At 36.3% G+C, this 17,423-nt stretch overlaps 1 long non-coding RNA gene across 1 annotated transcript; it reads right to left on the bottom strand.

The window, feature by feature from the left end:
• Window positions 1–11,022: 11,022 nt before the first annotated feature.
• Window positions 11,023–12,189, bottom strand: LOC128497544 (uncharacterized). The gene is made up of 2 exons (XR_008354326.1): window positions 12,108–12,189; window positions 11,023–11,548 (listed from the first exon to the last, which is right to left on the bottom strand). It is a non-coding gene; the product is annotated as an uncharacterized LOC128497544 (long non-coding RNA).
• Between the last annotated feature and the right edge of the window lie 5,234 nt (window positions 12,190–17,423).

The raw sequence follows: 17,423 nt of genomic DNA, 5'->3' as shown, positions 1-17,423 counted from the left end.
CCATTTAACCGCATGAGTAGTAATGCGTATATTCCAAATCGTTCCTTGCAACAGTTGAACTGAAACCCACTAGGTAAATTACCTTAAGGTGGTATTTGGGAAATATAAGTACATACTACTTATATACCACTAAATAATCACCCTTTATGTGAGTCAGGTCATAAACACAACTGAAACTTATATTTTTAAAATAGATTATTTTTTTTTTACTGCAGATCCTTTGAGACTATCTGCATTTTTGTTTTGATTTGTAACATTTAGGAAATACATTTTTTGTATCAAGCATTGTGTGTGGGCTTGGAACAGCAAAGGAAAGAAAAAAATAACATTCTTTATGACATAAACTGAAAAAAAAAGACTTCCAACATCTAGAAACGACTTTTAATAATGATATTTCCGTCTGCCTGTGTAATGGCTGGTTCGGTGTAAAAAACGTATTTGTATAATCCAAAGCAACGAAATTATATGTTCGAGAGAAATATTCCGGAATCTAGAAAAGTTTGGCTCGGTGTAAAAGGCGTTGTTTCATTATGACACATCTGAAATGCATTAAACGCTGTGCTTTGTAGATGAGAAACAATGGATATTAAGCACACACATTCCTTCTTGCTGGCCTAGTAGTTTGGCAATAATGTTTTCAGACATGAGCTGGAGTCCACACAACAACCTTTTATGGTCTGGAAGAGACAAAATGGAGCTGCATTCTAGGGAGGGGTAGAGGACGGAAAAATGAAAAGGAAAAAAAAAAAGATTTGCTATAATTTGATTCTGCTAGATTCACACTCTATGCCTATACAATCATTCAATTCATGTATACAGTTGTGTTTGGCTATTATTCAGCGGTTTAATCGGTCTATCTCCAGCGGCGATCCTATACCACAATGATTTCAGTACGTCTGTTTAGTATTTTGTTTAATAAAGAAAAGACAGCAGAATATATATTATATAATCAATGGACGATCAAGCCAATTTGCTGCCTGAGGCCATGGGCAGAAGACAGACAAATGTACCATTGGTATTGGCAAGAGCCCATGGCAGTAATATGAATAACAGCAGGTGATATGGTCTCATAGCAGTCACCCTGTGGAGTCTTCATCCCGCTTTGCTCAGCCCATTCAATACAAAGAGACCTTTGTGAGTATAACGTTTTGTCCCTGCTAACAGGGAAAATGATTTATGAGACAGGGAACAAAATTCCAGAATATCTGTCTGATCTTTAGACTCATCATTTTTATTCATGTTTGTGACTGACACCAATCTTGTATAAACTTAGATTTGGAATTCTTGACAGGCCCCCTTTGGTGGCCTTTTATAAATTTGCTTTATTTTTAAGTGACATTGCAAATACGCTGTGTTAAACTTTGTTCACCAAAGGTTGATTCCTACATCATAGTGGTGAGGCTGAAATATTGCCTTTGTAAGACAAGATCAGATGATCCAATGTACAAGGCTGCTCTTTTGAATATTGGATTGTTCATGGGTGGGGTACCCATTCAGCTCTTACTAATCTGCCAAGTCTCTAGAGTAATGCCATCTGTCAGTAGAACAGTTGGATTTATCCTCAGTAGGTTCTGTTAAGGGCAAATCTACTGAGATCTGCATACTGGAGAAAAAGGGGAATCAGAACAGAACTGGGTGAAATGTTAATGCAACAAAAATATGAAGGATGACATATCTTCATCTTTCAAACAAATTAATATTCAAAGCAGGCAGAGTGCTATATTCTCAAAGAGGATACTTTAGGGCATTCCCAGAGGCATGGATTGGCCCCCAGCACATATGACTAATGTCTAGTGGCCCATCAAACCTAGACCTATTTTCCAATCGATAGGCCACGTTTAATAAACATGGCCTGTGGGATGTTGTGCCCAGACCTATTTTGGTCCCCGTCAGGCCCTGTGTAGTGCCACCACCACTATAGTACCACTTGTAATTATGTAACTGAGTTTGTTTATTTTCTAGCCACATTTGGGGGCTCTAGTTTTCAGGGGTCTTTAGTGAAAAGAGTTTGTCAGGACAAGTTTATCTTTCAATATGTAAAATCTTACTGTAACTGCACATACGCTTACACAGTAAGCACAAAAATGGATGGATATAGTAACAAAATAACAGTGTCCTGTAAAGTATGTCCTGGATATTCATTAGCAAATGTGTTTAGGTTCACTTTGGGATCCATGCACAATAAGAGGATGTAATTTCACGTGAAATGTAGATATATTGCAAAGATTACATTTGAGCTTCCATCTCTTCTGCACACAGGTAATGGCCCTGAAGCAAAACAACCCGAAACACATTTGGTAGACAACACGCTTACTGTATAGTTATCCAGTCCTTTCCCAAACCCATTAATAGAAAATATAAACCATGAACCCCATAGAAGGAGCACATAAAGGATCATGTCACCGTACGTCTGCTGTGTAAAATCCATGCTACTCTAGAACCCCTATTGGTTATGAATGGTACTGCAAGTAAAACATACAAAATACTTAATAAGCATCGTACTCTTCAGTGTACCCTTTGTAGCCCATGGTGTCATCATGACCCTGTGTGCAATTAAACCACGTTATACTGTTATTTCAGCCTTTGGGGAATTTAAGTCCTATTTTTCCAGTGTATACCACATAATCATAATTGCATGTAGGAAATTTAAGGGGGGTTTACTTTTTAGTAAAGCCGATTTGTAAAATTTTAGTCAGTTCCTTCCAGAAATTGACTACATAAATTGGTAAATAATACCCAGTCAAAGGAAAGTATGAGGGGGTTAATAACAGGTACCTTTCTTCTTTCCCAGAGACAGGTCTTTGTTAACCATGAGGTCTTCTTAAATATACTAAGAATCAGAGTAGAATGCATTCAGGGAAAAAACATCTTTATTCGTTTGGGTTTTTTTTGCAGCCAATTGTAGGGAATAAAAAGAAAAATATGTAAAAGTAAGGTCATTTATTGCCAACAGAGCAGAAAAAATAAGAACAATTTAAGACTATATTACCAAAATATGAAAATATGCTGAACTAGACTCCTTACAAAATAATAAAGGCTTCCTCAATGATATCCACTCGAGAGTGAAAATAACCTCAGGCTGTACTGATGCTGGTTAGTTGAGAAATGATCTTAGCCTAGAGGAAGAAGACGCTCTCTTATTCCCAAGATGAATAAGTAGTTGACTTAGAATAACATAAAACAGGAAAATTCCTTACCTGCTGAGACTTCATAATTTATCGGTAGAACCACCCAGTTCAGTGGAAGTGCTCTTTATTTACTTTTATATCTAGTTTGCAATCTCTAACTCTATCCTCAGATATAAGTAATTAATCACATAGCGCTGCCCTTTTCTAATATTCCCATGTGTAATGCAGGTGGGAAGCACACGTGTGAACACGCATGCTCACATGTGACCTGGCTATAATTGAAATGGGCATCATGGTGTTGCTGGGCTGATTCTCTAACAAGCCATGAGAAGGCACTCAAGTTGACAATTCCTAGATTGTACTGTTGGAGTAGAGGACTTTACGCAGCATGCGCATGATCGTTTAGCTTTTATTAACCCTTAACATGCCCCTGTATATGATCAGGGGCGGCCCAAGACAAAATGCCGCCTGGGGCGAAGTTTAAAATGCCACCCCCCCCATTATCTACCCTTCCTCTCCCTGCTGCCCGCCCATTATCTACCCCCCCCGTACTTACCTTTCAGCAGTCCTGCGGCGAGTCTCCCTGCTCAGTCTCGGTGCCGGCTTGTAATGCTGAGCGCCGGAAATTACATCATCTTCCGGCGCTCAACATTACAAGCCGGCACCGAGACCGAGCTTCTCGGCTTTAAAAAAAAAAAGGGGCTTGGAGCGGCAAAGTTGCCCCACTCGGCTCCATTGTCGGGCCGGCCCTGTATATGATGATTATTTAACCCGCCCCAGTATTTTGCAATTTGCTCAGATATTCTGTTCCCATGGGGTGTTCAGATCTTACTTATTTATTTAGATTTCTGGCTTTGACCTTTTGTTGTAGACTTTGGCTTTCCACATTTGCCTTTTGTTGCTTGTAATTATCTGTCAAATCTGCTGCCTGTTGATTTGGTCATTTTTCCCAGACTGTATTTTAGTAATGTGGCATGCCAGTCCAAATATTCATCCCTGAGGGGGCCATAGTGTCCTGCGCAGTACTCTAATCAATTGCTGTTTGCATTCCTAAAACTATGGATTTAACACCTCCTGACACCTCATCCCGTCATCCCTTTGAAATGGCCTGTCCTTCCCTCTTGCCCCTTCATTTGTCCTGCTGCTCGCGTTCTCCTCTCCGTCTGAATATCCACCGCTCCTCTCCTTCTCTTATCTGTGACTATGTTGTCACCTCTTACCTTTTTCTTATTTCCATATAGCATTGTTATCTGTCACTTATTGCTGATTACAATTATATCAGATAGTGTTGCTTATGCTTGGGTGGAGATAATAGCCATAAGCCGAAAAAGAAAGATGTGTCTGTGATCAAGTCTGGAGAAGAAAGGGGAAAGACAGATGAAGAATATGGACAAGGATGTGGGGGAGTAGAAGAAGGATGAAAACCAAATAAAAAATAGTATATTTGATGTATTATTTTTAAAAATCGTATAACGGTTGCATTTTTCTTAAAATATGTACAGTCATAGGCGAATATAAAGAAGTCATTGTTATGTCATGTGAACAAATCATCTGTATCTAATTTTGCTCAATGTCTATCAGGAATCTCATGTGGTTACATTTTTTCTTTGGGTTATTTGTCTTCGAGGACTGACATCACCTCCCTCAATTATTTTTCTTAGAGAAAGAAAAAAATGTCTTCTGTGCTCTTCCTGATAATCCTTTTGTGACTATATCCAAGGAAATAACTGCATTTCTGTAGATTTGTTTGATATAACTACACTTTCTCTCTTACAAGAGATGGCACGCTCTTCTGACAGAACAGAATGTTTATTTTGACTTGTCTTATAAAAATTATAAAAATTTATTGCCACATGTAATACATAGTAATATTCAAGGTCAATGATGAACACTTCTTCCTGTGCCCGGGTTAGAGATGTATTATTATTATGGAAATAAGAATTCATGCTTTGTTAATGATGAATTAACACTTTTGAAGGGTGAGTGTACACTATAATCTTTGTTTTTTGTGAAGGCCTGAAAGTACACAACCAGCCAGGACCAGACTGGGGATGACGAGGTGGCCCTGGCACTTTAAGGCCAGCAGCCTCCTGATGACGTGCAGCCGACGTGTGTGTGTGCATGGCCACACGTTATGTTTGTATGCTCATGTAGTGGATGGCCAGTCATATCCAACTGCGCTTCCAGATGTTATCACCTATTATTCGTCAGGTTGCATGTTGTAATCTCAAAGTGAGCGCATGCGGGTACTGTTCATGTCCGCTCTAAAGAATGGTGCAGGATGTGATTAAAACTCACAGTGAGAAAAAGTGAGATAGAATCAGATTTATAGTAGTAATCGAACCCTCTTGTTTCTTCCAGCACATGGACCAATAAGGTGACTAATAATTGCGCCTGACTGGTGAAGTTCCGAGTAAAAGCATTATATATTTTTTTTTAGAAAAGAGTCAGATCCTCATTTGAATAAATTTGCATATTATTGAAAGAGTATTCTCGGCAAAATAAATATGTGCTGAATGTGTGTCATAAAATGTTGATTTTAGGCTTTTCACAAACCTTGCGTTTCCTGTGGCTGAAATGTCACTTGGTAAAATCTGAAAAGTGGCTCTGTTGTTGGTTTCTGAGACCTATGTTAATGCCCCGAGTAGGTTTGTGTAATTGTGAGATTGGGTTATTCCCCCAAATAGTGACAAATGTCTCAAAAAAATGAAACCTGAAACAATGTATCCACCCGCAGTGTCTCTTGCGTTATTGTGCATACTCCGTTTCATTTTGGCTCTTCATATACAAAATAAATACAATTATCACGGACTCTGCATGTCTCCTCGTAAGATGGACAGGCCTCTACCTCCAGTGTTTACACTGGATCAGGTTTCCCTGTAATTCTTTACATTACTCTGTTCTTTTATTTTCTTTAAAAGTAACGTATGCACTGGGAATCAGCAGGATCCTTTGCACATTTTACCTTTCATCAGTTCTTGGTCTCTGAATATTTGTATATTTTTAAAGGCAAAATCTTCTTACCAGCTGGGAAGGGAATGGAAATGGGAGCTAGGATTCACTAGGGGTGTCGGGAGTAACCAGAAAGGTCGGAATCTTTTCTGTACTTTGTATCGGGGGTTCTTGTGGCTCTGTGCTGCTTTGTATATTGTATGTTGCATGGAAGCACATTGAGGTACCTTTCTTCCTAACTCTCTTCCTGATTGGAAAATGCAAAATTGATTAGATGATGCTAGGTATGCCGCATTTAAACGAAATATATCCAAAACAATTTATTTGCCTAATGAGCAAAAAGCACAAACCTAACCCCGGTCAGCACCATTTTCCGCCCCCTTCGCACTTCTGTCCTTACCGCTGAGCGTGGGATATGATGTCATATGCTGGTGCTCTGAATTTGAAGGTCACACTTTGTCAGGCAGAAGAAACTATGGCGGATGTGTTGACTCAGGCTGTGATGGCCTGAATGAGGCATGGTATAAATGGGTATGAATTGGTTTATTTGTGTTTGTTGGGAAATCTCACTGAGCAGAGGCTGTGACGGTAAAGAAGAAGCAATGATCGCAGGCAGATCCAGGACAAGTGTACCCTCCCGTGGTTGCCCATGTATATAGTCATGTGTGAATTCGGACACAACATAACTAAATGGTGCAGAATCAGAGAACACACATCTTTTTTAACATCTGTTAAAAAGAGGTATTGTTTATTATATTGTGCATATAAACTGATGTTGTCGGTATGCTGCTGTTTTTAAACTGGTCTTTTATTCTTTTAATTTTTTTATTATTACATTTTCAGATATTTATATACATTTCTGCTTTCCCTACATATGTTTTTACTGCAATGGTGAAAAGACAATCTACTGTAACCCTCAATTCACTGAAATAAGCATGGCCTGTGTTCTTTTAGATTAAAATATGAGAATAATATCGCAGAGGGAATTTTTTAATGACTTAGGCACCTGGCGTGAAGGAGTGGGCTCATGAAAAGGTCTGCCGTGGAAGAGATAAGTGAAAGTCATGGAGGAGAATGCTACAGAGAATGAGCACTAAGGACCAAGTGTGATGTAAATCTTGACAGTGATACTTAGATTCCATAATGTTCATCAAGCAGGTAGAAGAGGCTCTGTGCTTAGCTGATAAGATTACTGGAGCTGACAAAATCCACCTGAAGGTTCTATTGATGTCTTCCTAGCCTTTCCTTAAAAACAGTTAATGGTAGGAGCCTTTAACCATTAAAACCAGCATGTGATATTTATCATTAGAATCATACTATACCTTCCCTGGGAAGACGTGAAGCATCTGGAATCTTTAATGCATAGATATAACAAGTTGCATCTGGGCTGTAAGCCCAGTTCGCTACAGATATTGGTCTGGTACTTGCTGATTGTGCTATGTTTAAGATTTAGAAGAGTTCCAAGATTTATTTAACAATTGGCACATATTCCTCCGCATTTTGTCCACCAAACAAAGCGGACAGACACGGGATGATTGTGTGGATGTCTGAGATAAACGTAAGCAATTTATTTAACGTAGAGCCTTTTACTGTCATCAAAGCTAAACAAACTAGTATTCCAGCTTTCCACTGAGTAGAAACAGGTTTTAACAAATAAATGTTGAAGCAGTGTTAAAACATTCTAACAACTGTCACTGTGTGTTTAAAATTCCTGATTATAAAAATGTTACAAATGTTAATACTAATTCTGTATTGTAAAAGGTTATGGGAAAAAAACAGTACTATAATATCTGACAAATGATAACATTGTATATACTTTTATGTGATTTGCAGCATTTACAGTACTTTTTGTGCATAGTGGCACAGTGCATGATAAAAGCATCACAGGGGTAAGTTTAAACGGTGAAAGAATTAACACAGATAATGGAATTTTGCCTAAAACATAGAAAGAGATGAGCAGATTGCCATCTGGTATTGCAGCAGTTGTAGAGACTGTAAGCACTGTTTGGAGAATGAAAGTGGGGAAGTCACACGTCTTCAAGTTATGTGGGAGCTGAGCCAGACCTACCACCGAATACTAAACTACTAAGGGGTGGAAGGTGTTAACTAACCCTACCATGACTTATACTTTTTACCTCTTGGAAAGCCAGGGCGGAGATGGTTGTTGAGTTTGAGGATATCATTTTTATAAAATGTGCCTAGTACAATATAGTCGAATATTAAAATACTCCAGTCTGAATTTTACATTTACAATACTGGGATTAATATGCTCTGGAAAAGTCATACTTTATTTTTAAGATGCATATATGTGCTATACAGTGTATGCAGCTCTGTCTATAACTAGAAACTCATTAGGTGTCTGTGTTTCCAATATAGGTCAGTGAAGGGAGAGCCAACCCGGTCCCTAAGGTCTGGAAAGTGACAAGAGTTTCAGGGTTCCTCTAATATTGTTTTTGGATATATTGTTAATACCTAAAAATATCACTTCTGCATATTCATGGCAGGCCTGTTTGTAATATACTGGATAGGTGCAACCTTCGGAAGACCAGTTGGATGCCTCAGTTTTTTTGCAATTAAGAATAACAATATAAGAAATTCAACTTCACCCAATTTCCCCATGGAACCCTTCTCTCTGAGAGACCCTGCACCATCTTATAAAAAGGGCTGCCTCAGAATCCTTAGACACCGGATGTCCCTGGATCCAGCAAATGAAATATCTGGGTCCAAAGTAAGCCTCACCAAACATGGAGAAAAGTTCTGAGGATGCGCAGCCATAAAAGTGGATCTGATTTTATTAAACAAACCGTAGCAGGTCATCTGATTTTGGAATGTCACCCAACAGTGCATAGACGTAGGCACAGTGATATGTACTGTAAGGTCTGATGCACATCTGAGTTATGCCCTTATATATGAGGGGCCGTTAGGGACATTATTTCAGGTTTTTTTCCCTTGTATATCATATAGTGAAACGCATATATCATATAGTGAAACGCATATATCATATACTGAAACGCATATATCATATACTGAAACGCATATGTGATATACTGAAACGCATATATCATATACTGAAACGCATATATCATATACTGAAACACATATATCATATAGTGAAACGCATGTATCATATACTGAAACTCATATATCATATACTGAAACGCATATATCATATAGTGAAACGTATATATCATATAGTGAAACGTATATATCATATAGTGAAATTTTTCATATATCATATACTGAAAAGTATATATCATATAGTGAAACGCATATATCATATACTGAAATTTTTCATATACCATATAGTGAAACGCATATATCATATACTGAAATTTTTCATATACCATATAGTGAAACAGATAGAGTGAAATTTGTATATATATAGACTGAAAAAAACACTTATATCATATAGTGAAACAGATGGAGTGAAATTTGTTTATATCATATAGTGAAACAGATGGAGTGAAATTTGTATATATATATACTGAAACTGGTCATCAGTCACATGATCATGACCCTGGCAGGTTGACTCCGCCTCCTAGAGCTCATTCTGAGCTTGCTGGTAAGCAGTGTAGGCCTCTCCATTGAACTGGGTAAGTTTTTCTTCCCATTGGTTTTGTACATTTGAGCCCCTTTGTTTAATTTAATCATTTTCTGCATTTTGAATTGTGTATTATATACATTTATGTTAGTATCTGTGAAATGGTTTCACTGTGGTTCAATTAGTTTCATTGCTAATTCTTGTTTAAGATGGCATGATGCTATCATGTGAGTTTTTGGATGGGGGTTCTGGGGTGAGATGGGGACTTGCTTGTTTTGATCTTTTTTGGGGCATGTGGGATTAATGTTGGAAGTAGTGATAATTTTTGGGGTTCATGGGGTTACATGTGGATGTGCTGACTTGACATGGTCTGTTGTGGGATTAGTGGTTTTGGGGAGTGGAGGAGGTGTTATTACTTCAGGTTTTTTAAATTAATTTTGCCATTTCATTATGTTTATCTTTTCATTAAAAAGACAGTGTAATGTAGGTTTTTTTTTTTATTATTTTAAACTGATTGGATTGGTTGGCAAATTCTGTTATTGATGTCATTGCTGGAAATTTGCTGTTATTTAGACCTTCTTGTTGTGTTGTGTTTTTAAAATTTTCTTTTCCTTTTCAGACTCTGTGTAGGACTTGTTTTTGCAGATTTTTGGAATATTTAATACGTTTTTCCAGACACATTGAAGATGATTTCTAAAAGGTATGTGGTGCATTAACCATTCCTTAAATGTACAGAACACAAAACATAGTGACATATAGGGGGTGCATGCACATAGTGAAATATAGTGGTACACTATAAATATAGGGACGCAGGGTGGTGCATAGACAAAAATAAGGACATGGGAGGACATGCAAGCATAGGGACACAGGAGGACACAATATAAATATAAAAACACATGGGGGCACAGAAACATAGGGGCCCACAGACAAACAAAATAAAAACATAGGTACACAGAGTCACACATATATACAGGGAGACACACAAAGACACTCACAGGGACACATAGAGGCCAATACACACAGGGTTACATAAAGGGGTACGCTTGAAAAGTGGTTCATTTGCATATCAAAATACAGGTACCTCATAAACCACATAATTTAGGTAATTTAGGTACACTCTATTCAGGTATACACCATGAAAGTGAATAAAAAAAACTATAAACCTTCGGGGGGAAACAAGAATTAAATAATCACGGAGCTTCAACAGAATACAAAACTAAGCTCCGGGAGGAAGCTTCAGTTGGAAGGAGAGGAGCTGAAAGCTTGTGGTTGTGTACCTCCTCTCTGAGTGTCATGAATTTAATTCACAAATGTAAGGACTCTCTTCATGTGCTGTCACCATATTAGGAAAGAAAAACATGTCAACAAAGATAATAATTGAGACAATGGATAGACCGTGAACATGGTATAATTATATAATTTATATATCATATATTTACAATTTTTAAGCGAATGATACAGTATTATATTTTTTATTACAAAATATAAAATTTACCATAATTGATTAGAACATAATACATTAGAAACTCTTCTCTGGATAGCTGATCTTCTTCTGATTGTTCTTCCAACCAGGTCAATAAACATTAAACTTGAGTTTGTCTTGCATTTAAGCTACCAATTAGATAGACTTCTCCTGCATTTTGGAGTAGTGATGAGAATTTCATATATAAGATTTTGAAGTTCAGAATCAGAAATATTTGATAATCGGGGTCTTCAAAATCCAGTTCTTTGGCTATGATGATACAAAGTCCAACGGCTAATACCAAAACATTTAGAAATTGTTTGCCAATGAAAACCAAGAGTTGAAAAAGCAGAAATATGTTCCCTCTTTATATCATATCTTGGACGTCCCCGCCTGCCAGTCACTACCAAGCGAAGAGCTAAGAAATGTTAGTCTCCAATAGGCGTCCTCCAATGGGATTTGAGCCTGTAAAAAATTAAATGATTGATAAGTTAAACTATACAATTCATCTAGTATAGAAGATAGTTCGGATATCTGAATTGAATTAGAGAGTAAATAATGATGAAGCATAATCTATACATTGTATTAACAGATATGCAAGCAAATGCATGAATTAGGAAAAGGTTTCCTCGTGTCTATGACATTACCTGTATTTTGATATGCAAATGAACCACTTTTCAAGCGTACCCCTTTATGTAACCCTGTGTGTATTGGCCTCTATGTGTCCCTGTGAGTGTCTTTGTGTGTCTCCCTGTATATATGTGTGACTCTGTGTACCTATGTTTTTATTTTGTTTGTCTGTGGGCCCCTATGTTTCTGTGCCCCCATGTGTTTTTATATTTATATTGTGTCCTCCTGTGTCCCTATGCTTGCATGTCCTCCCATGTCCTTATTTTTGTCTATGCACCACCCTGCGTCCCTATATTTATAGTGTACCACTATATTTCACTATGTGCATGCACCCCCTATATGTCACTATGTTTTGTGTTCTGTACATTTAAGGAATGGTTAATGCACCACATACCTTTTAGAAATCATCTTCAATGTGTCTGGAAAAACGTATTAAATATTCCAAAAATCTGCAAAAACAAGTCCTACACAGAGTCTGAAAAGGAAAAGAAAATTTTAAAAACACAACACAACAAGAAGGTCTAAATAACAGCAAATTTCCAGCAATGACATCAATAACAGAATTTGCCAACCAATCCAATCAGTTTAAAATAATAAAAAAAAAAAACCTACATTACACTGTCTTTTTAATGAAAAGATAAACATAATGAAATGGCAAAATTAATTTAAAAAACCTGAAGTAATAACACCTCCTCCACTCCCCAAAACCACTAATCCCACAACAGACCATGTCAAGTCAGCACATCCACATGTAACCCCATGAACCCCAAAAATTATCACTACTTCCAACATTAATCCCACATGCCCCAAAAAAGATCAAAACAAGCAAGTCCCCATCTCACCCCAGAACCCCCATCCAAAAACTCACATGATAGCATCATGCCATCTTAAACAAGAATTAGCAATGAAACTAATTGAACCACAGTGAAACCATTTCACAGATACTAACATAAATGTATATAATACACAATTCAAAATGCAGAAAATGATTAAATTAAACAAAGGGGCTCAAATGTACAAACCCAATGGGAAGAAAAACTTACCCAGCTCAATGGAGAGGCCTACACTGCTTACCAGCAAGCTCAGAATGAGCTCTAGGAGGCGGAGTCAACCTGCCAGGGTCATGATCATGTGACTGATGACCAGTTTCAGTCTATATATACAAATTTCACTCCATCTGTTTCACTATATGATATAAACAAATTTCACTCCATCTGTTTCACTATATGATATAAGTGTTTTTTCAGTCTATATATATACAAATTTCACTCCATCTGTTTCACTATATGGTATATGAAAAATTTCAGTATATGATATATGCGTTTCACTATATGATATATGAAAAATTTCAGTATATGATATATGCGTTTCACTATATGATATATACATTTCAGTATATGATATATGAAAAATTTCACTATATGATATATACGTTTCACTATATGATATATACGTTTCACTATATGATATATGCGTTTCAGTATATGATATATGAGTTTCAGTATATGATACATGCGTTTCACTATATGATATATGTGTTTCAGTATATGATATATGCGTAAATTTTCTATTTACATGTTTTATTTTGTATAGATAAATAAATACAGGAACACGGAAGATGAGCCAACACATTTCTTGTAGTCCACTTCACTGGGCGCTAAATCCCCTGTCCCTAGTGAAAAATAAAAAAAAACAACTGTACATCTGTTAGGAGCTTAAAGCAAACGGCTATTTGGCCAACATCTAGAATACTGTGTGCTTATACATAGCATTAATATTCACATTTTACAGTAAAATATATTACAGCAGGAGATCTAATATCCACACATGGAAATGAAACCAAATACATACAGTATAGTTTTATATACACACTGTGTGTATATATATATATATATATATATATATATACTGTATATATAAACATATATATAACATTGCATATATATATGTACATATTGTATTTCTTAATTAAAAAATAAATAAAAATAAAATGCATCACATTGGTTCCAGAAGATCCTGGAATGTTTGTAAACATTTATTGAGCAATTCCACCCAAAATATATAACCTGATATTTAGACATCTACTCTAGACATAAAGTCATAGTATCATCATTCTATTTGGCAAGTACGGAAAATTCACAAAATATTATCTGCTTTAGACTGGCTGGCACACATGTGGGTCTATTCACTAAACTTCAAGTGCTTGCCAGTTGTCCAGCTATCTATCTATCTATCTATGTATCTATCTATCTATCTATCTATCTATCTATCTATCTATCTATCTATCTATCTATCTATCTATCTATCTATATATATACACACACATATATATATATATATATATATATATATATATATATATATATATATATATATATATATCTAAAATAGAATAGAAACAAGATTTTTAATGTGAACATAACAATAGCCACTTGGCCATCTCACCAGGGACCAATGACTCTATTGTCTAATTCACCTCCTTATTGCCCCACGGGGCATCTCTTACTCATAAACTAATGCACATCCCCAGGATTTGACTGGGAATCTTCCCAAGACCAGCAACGGAGAAGGAAGACCGGGTTAGGTCTGCAACAAATAATAAAGAAAGTGAAGAAAGAAATAATAAATAAAGCGAATATTTGAGATATATATTGGTTTCCGGCATTTTCCTGATTCCGTGAACTCTCTTTCATAGAGGATAACAGAATACAGGGGTGTCGGTTGGCCTTCATTTCTGGAGATAGCTACATACCGATCCATAGTTACAGCTCTGCTTTATCAGTCCGCGCATGGGAAAGATCTTTCTTCAGCTTGGTCTATTGAAACAATATTTAAATAGTTTTAATCCTTGTAGACTGTGTCCAGAGATAAAAAGCATTATTAGGCTACTCCAACATTATTTGGAGCTTTAAGGTTTGTAAGTGATAAGGATATAGGACAAGAGGATTATAAAGTAATTTAAGATAACTACGCAGGCCTTGAACGGTTTATTACTCAGAGACAGAGAATGTGTGTGTGTGTGAGCGAGACTGAAACTATATTAACCCAGAATATTTTCCCTCATTCAACGAAAACCAAATCAACTAATTAAGTACAGTAGATATGAGGCATGGAAATGTTATTAAGTAGACGGCTTTAAGACTTATAATTAAGTGGGAAGCGTTTTGAACATCTAAGTTGGCTGCATCAACCAGTTTTCTCCTGGTATGTCACTAAAGTTCAACTTTAAAAATAGCTGTAAAGTATTGGAACTTCATTACGACGCTGCAGAAATTCACAATTTTAACATAGTTTAACCTTTTTTATTAATAGTTCATGTGTTCAGAGTGAGAACGCTAACCTCCACTTCTGAGATAAAGTTATAATATGTCACTTTCTAATTTCTATGGCTTTTTGGAAGAATTTAAAACTTTAGAATATTGGAACAGTTGCATGTTCCCTACTAGGGGGCTGTATATATATAATTTCCTGTTTTACTAAAAGGTGTTACTGAAATTATGCCATGAGTCTATATAAAATGAATCGCACTACCAACATATATATATATATCTATATATATATATATATATATAGATATATATATATACATATATATATACAGGAATTTAAGAATGCGTGGAATGTACATGAAAATCTCATGAATAAATAAGTAAAAAAAAGTGGCCAAGCTGTTACTTAGCAATTAAGATTTAGGTCTAAATACAAATGCAGGCATGGAAAAATATCAGTATTTATTGAAGGCTGGCTCAACCATCCAAGAAGAGAGGTGGAGTTGGCCAAAGAGACTCTGAAGGTCTCTAAAGGGGCAATCTGGCCCTTCTCCTAGAGAAAACTTCAGAGCCCAGCATATTCCATTGAAATACATCCAGCTATTTCAAAAGTTTTCAACTTCCAGTAATTTATGCAACTTTTGAAGAATGGTAAATTCACATAGCACTCCCACTTTCGACTTATTTGAGACACTTTTAAAAGATTTGAGTATTCCATAAGAGCACTGTGAATGTATTTCTTGGGGCATGTCTAACAAGTAGGGCATCACCTAATAATTTGGATTTACAGAGGACGGTGCTCAATTAAGCCTGCAATCTAGAAGATATTAACTGCAACTATGTCAGGATACAAAATAAAACTTGGTCAACACGCGCTGTTACATGTATTGTTAAATGAGGTTCATCAGGAACATATACGACAGAAGGACGTTACCGACAAGCAATCGGGGACATTTCACTGTATACAATATTTATAAACTGGAAGAGGTTATTCCATGAAATTCCATGAGGTTATTATATGAAAAAATGTAAATGCTGTTTTGCATTATGGTTTTTATTTCCACTTTTACTAAACTATTTCTCTATTGTATGGTTTGGAGAGCAGCGCTATGGTCGATGTTTTGTCTCTTAAATTCTAACAGTTGAAGAGGTTGATCTTGATTGATATTTGTCTTTTTCACATTCACAGACTATGTAACTATGTAACATTTAGTATTATTGATGAACTAATAGCTTACATTTTTCGGGAATCTTTCCACCATAGGAATTTCCACGGCACTGTAAATCCCTCTCTAAATTGGAAAAATAATTCAAAGCGCAGGGGCTTTTTGTGAAGTGGAATCGTGTGGCTAAAATGTTTGCTGCTGTTAACAGCAAATCATCCAAACCATTCCTATACTTATGTTACAAAATGTGTAGCTTTGAAGCACGCTTTCCGGAGGCCAAGAAAACATATTATTAATGTTTTGCGACTTTCCGACTGTTGCCTAGGAAATATAACACTTCTGTTAGTAAAGTTGGAAACTTTCTTTCCCTTTGCTATACATATTACGTTCCTATCACATCACTAAAATATGTATGGATTGGATACGATATTACCATTTTAGGACGGATCTGTCATTTTCCCAAATCCTACATTTTCTGGCTCAGTACACTTAATAAACGCAAGTAATGCACTTTAACCCCTTAATGACAAAGCCCATACATGTACGGGCTCAAAATGCATTGTTTTCAATGGGTTTAGGGACCGCCCATTGTCCTTAAGGGGTTAAAAAATGACAAAACTCACCTTTCATGTATACCATTTGAATTCCCAATCTAATTTCCCGTTTTCAGAGTCTGTATGGTAAATCCCCTACAAAAAGTTATCTTTTTACCCTTTCTTGAAGGGAAACTCCTACCATTTTTATCACTAGCATTACATTAAAATATGTTTTCATAAATATTTTCCTTTTCTATATATTTCCTTTCTGACGCCTTTTGGGTTGACAGGCTTAGCTTCTAAATCTGGCTTGGGGAAGGAGAAATTAAAGAAAGTAAAAGTACAGTGAAATATGTTAGAAATGTGTGTGTAAATCTGTTTTCACTTTGGGCTATTCTCATATTTACTAAATTTTGTTTCCAAGTACCGAACTAAAATATAGACAACGATCATTTTGGGACGACTTGGTTGAAAAAAAGTTATTTTATGTTTGAACACATGGAAGTGATTATTAATGTGAAAGACAAAACTGCATTGGCTTCTACGTTTGGAAATGCTGGCTGTTTTGAGGTCACTTAAAATGAAAGTAGCCCATATTTCATTTTAGTGAATGCTTTGAAAGAAAATTGTCTGTTGACATTGCCTAAGTTGAAAATAATATGCACGCTAAATTGCGGATTTATTCAATGTTATAAAAAAAATGGAATACCTTTATCTGCGGACAATTTCATATTTACTG

Source organism: Spea bombifrons, chromosome 5, assembly GCF_027358695.1.
Source record: "Spea bombifrons isolate aSpeBom1 chromosome 5, aSpeBom1.2.pri, whole genome shotgun sequence".
NCBI lineage: Eukaryota > Metazoa > Chordata > Amphibia > Anura > Pelobatidae > Spea > Spea bombifrons.
This window is presented reverse-complemented; position numbering and strand designations above follow the sequence as displayed.